The sequence below is a fragment of the Phoenix dactylifera genome, chromosome 4, assembly GCF_009389715.1.
Source record: "Phoenix dactylifera cultivar Barhee BC4 chromosome 4, palm_55x_up_171113_PBpolish2nd_filt_p, whole genome shotgun sequence".
NCBI classification, from domain to species: Eukaryota; Viridiplantae; Streptophyta; class Magnoliopsida; order Arecales; family Arecaceae; genus Phoenix; species Phoenix dactylifera.
In genome coordinates, this window is record NC_052395.1 from 29,557,986 (window position 1) to 29,561,975 (window position 3,990).

Below are 3,990 nucleotides of genomic sequence, written 5' to 3' on the forward strand. Positions count from 1 at the left end.
GTCATAGAATTAGACTTTGTCCAAAATGATTCCCAAAGGGAGACTATTGATCTAAGTACAACCCAGCCACTTCACATCACTACTGTGTAAGAGGTAGTGAAATATATTGAGAGCCAGTCACCAGAGTTGGCAATTGTAGCTAAAGATACCCATACGGAGTCCAACCTTGAACATTCCCCCGTAGTAGTTTTTCTTCTAGAGGAGTTTCATGATGTAGTCCCTGATGATCTTCCGGATGCACTTTCTCTAATGCATGATATCCAACACACATTTGATCTAGTTTCCGAAGCATTTCTGCCCAACCTTCCACATAATAGGCTCAACCCAAATGCATATGCTAGGACCTAGGATTTAATGTTACCAATAGTTGAATTTGCATATAATAGTGCGGTAAACAAGTCCATAGGCATGAGTCCATTTGAAATGGTGCATGATTACAAACCTAGGCAATCCATAGACCTGTTTTTCATGTCTCATCAGTATAGAGTCTCTGAGTCTGCACCATCATTGCATCACATCCACATTCATTGCATCAAAAAATCAGCAATTGCATTCACTTTTAATAACTTAAAATATAAATCTTTTGCTGATTTACACGGATGTTATAAAGGGCTAAGTGAAAGAGGTTACATCATAATAAGAATTAGACTTGAACGACTTTCTGCGAAAACGTTTAAGAAATTGCAACCTCGTAGTGCGGAACCGTTCGAAATCCTATGAAAAATTAATTCGAATGTCTATGCTGTGGATCTTCCTGATGACTATGGGATTAGTACGACATTTAATATTGAAGATTTAGTTCTATACAAAAAGTCAACATTCATTCCTTCTATCCCTTTTGTTAATACACCCGCCTTTGTTGATCACCTTGACCCATCATCTGCTATTGAGCCTCCATCTCCAAAGTTTCATGCACGCAGAGAACACATAGAACATATATTAGATGAGCAGGTTATATCTACCAGGAGAGGAAGTTACCAACGTTACCTTGTTCGGTGAAAAAGTCGATCCGAATCGGATGTGACGTGAATTTCGCGAGCCGAGTTGCAGCGCCTTGACCCTAACCTTCTAGAGCAATACAACAGCCGGCCAGACCTACACTCGACGAGGTCGAGTTTTTTCCATCCGAGAGAAGTTGATGGGGATATCGAAGCTGATTATCTACCCGCCTAGTCCACCATCCTATTTGCATATTTATTTTATTTTTATTTCTGAGCTTGTTTGCATTTTAGGGCTTATTTGTGTTATTTTTAGACTTATTAGAAGTTATTTCTGTGTGAGGAGGTTTTATGTTAATTGTGTGATGAGAGCACAAAAGTGAAATCTTCATACCATCTTAATTAGTATTATAGCTAATATTTATTAATAAAATTGATTAATTAATGTTTTATTTGTGTTTGAGTGCAAGAAATTCAAGAGACCTAATAACGCTGGGTTTGAGCCCAATGCCCAGTAGCCCGAGCTCAACAAATTTCCCAGCATCAGTGATGAGGCGATCCAATGGTTCCTAACCTAAAATTCCCACGCATCCAGCCGAGCAGGCATCTCAACTCCCCAAGCTCTTTGATTCGAAGCAAACTTCCCAAAAGCTATCCACAAATCCAACCGTCCGTGACTTCCCAGCACATGCAACCGGAGCAACATCTTAATGGCAGCAAGGGGACACCGAAGCCAAACCATTCGCATCCCGCCATCTTCAAACTTCCTTCCCATCGAACAAATTTAATCCATCTGAAGAGTCTCCAAGTGTCGTGGCATCTCATCTGCAACCGGATCATTCCAAGCCGCATTCAACATCCCAGCAACGTTCCCGATGAATAAATTCCAGCCGAGGAGTCTTCTCAACACCCCAACGGCCATCCACACTTCATTCATCACATTTACCCGTGAAGCATCTCCCCAACGAACAGAGCACGCGTCCGTGAGGAGCATCCCAACGTTCGAGCGTTTCTTCCCAGCTCATCCGCATTCCCCCGCGTATTCCATGCATCCAAGCAACAGCGGAAGCGTCCCAGCAGCCGAAGAGTTTCAAGCAATTCAACTTCATCCAATCCGCGTCTCATCCATGGGTTCTGCATTCAAATCCATGCGTTTCAGCTGCGTTCCTATCTTCCAAACCTCCACGCATCTCATCCGCTCCCAGCAGGTTCCTAAACGTCCGCAATAACTTGCAACCGCGATCGTCGCAACATTGCTTTCGGATCTTCCCAACCGCGCCTTCAACATGCTATAAGAGGGGATTGATCTTGCATCGGAGAGAGGGGGAGGAGGACACGGAGCAAGGGGGAGAGGCGACCAGGGGGCCACGATTCATCATCCTTCCAATGGAGGAAAGGGAAGAAGCCAGCCGGCGAGGGAGGAGGAAAGCCAGCCAGGCGAGAAAGGAGGAGGAGAGGCGATCCGGGGAAAGAGAGGAAGCTAGGGAACCATCAGAAGAGAAAAGAAAAAAAAAGAAAATAGAGCACTCTATTCTCTGAATAGAAGAAAGAAAAAAAAGGGATTTATGCTTTATTTTATTTATTCTACGCTAATCCCTTTTATAAAAATGCTTCCATCTCATATGAGTAGCTAAATCTCTTTTAACTAAGGCTAGGAAAAAGCCTAGCATTTTCTTCATGTATTTTCTTTAATCATCAATGGGATTTTAATGTTTTTTATTTGAATTATGGTGCAGTAGATTTATAAGAATTATTTCAAACTTATATATTTTTTTTGATTTGTTATTTTTCCCGGGTATAACAGATGCTTAGAAATCCTTGTAGTTTAAAATAGAATTACTGTAATGCTGCCCATAAAACTAAATCTACTATATTAATCATTAATTGGTATTTTCACGGCTCCACTTTCCGGTTAGGTCTTCATTCAAATCTAACTGAGATAATAGGTGATTAAAAGAAAAGCATAATGAAGTGCTAGGCTGAATTCTGATGCCTTAGTTATATTTTTGTCAATCCAAATATTATTTAGTCTTTAGTTTTTGTTTACTGTCAAATTTCTATGGATTCGATCTCGGACTTACTGAGAATATTACTTTGCTACACCCTATACTTGGGGTATTCTACATTTAATATCTCTTTTAAAAAAGAGCAAGATTAAAGACGTAGCAAGTTTTTGGCGCCGTTGCCGGGGATTTGCAACGTGCGAACGAGAACAGGGCTACAAATTTCAATTTTTAATTTCTGGTTCTTCAATTTTTCTTTATTTTTAACAAGGCTGAAATTTCAAATCTTTTCAGATTCAAGGGCGACACAAAGCGGGACTAGTAACGAGGAAGATGAAGATCAAATTTTTAGATTTCCGGAGTGAACGAACTCCGGCCGTGAGTATTTAAATTAATTTTCCGGTTTTGTTCATACTAGTCCTATTTTAATAATTCCTAGATTAGAATTTTACTCTTGTTAACAAAAAAATTTAAAAATTTATTAATTAAAATAATAATAAAATAAATAAAAATAATAATAATAAAAATTTAGCTAGTTTGTTTGATCAACTATTCAAATGTAATTTAATGTCATGACATAAAACGTTAAAAATCTTCTTGATTGTTGCATATAATATAAAGCATTTGCATAAAATAATCTAAGGGTTGAACCCATTAAAAAGATAAGGTCGGAATTCATCACTCGTCCTTAGCCCAAAAATCATTCCAATGCATAAATATCCTAAGCCTAATTAAAATCAACTAGACGTTGGCCCCTAAGGATATTCGAGCTCAATAAGACGAAGACCACTGAAAGTTGCACCAATTTCGCTCTGTAGCCCGGTCGATATCTAGGCAAGCTTTGTCCCTCTAAGTGATTGAAGGGAGACAGTTTCTGTTCGAAAAAAGTGGGTCTTAAGTGGGACCTTTGCTACATGCATCGTGACCCCTCCACTTACCTGGAAGCTTACCTAGTCGACTAAGGTTATTAGACCGGATTGGAGGCTTAGGTGTCCTCTTCAAACCAGTTAGGAGCTGTCTAGAATTTTTAGAAAAACATTAGAAATTGT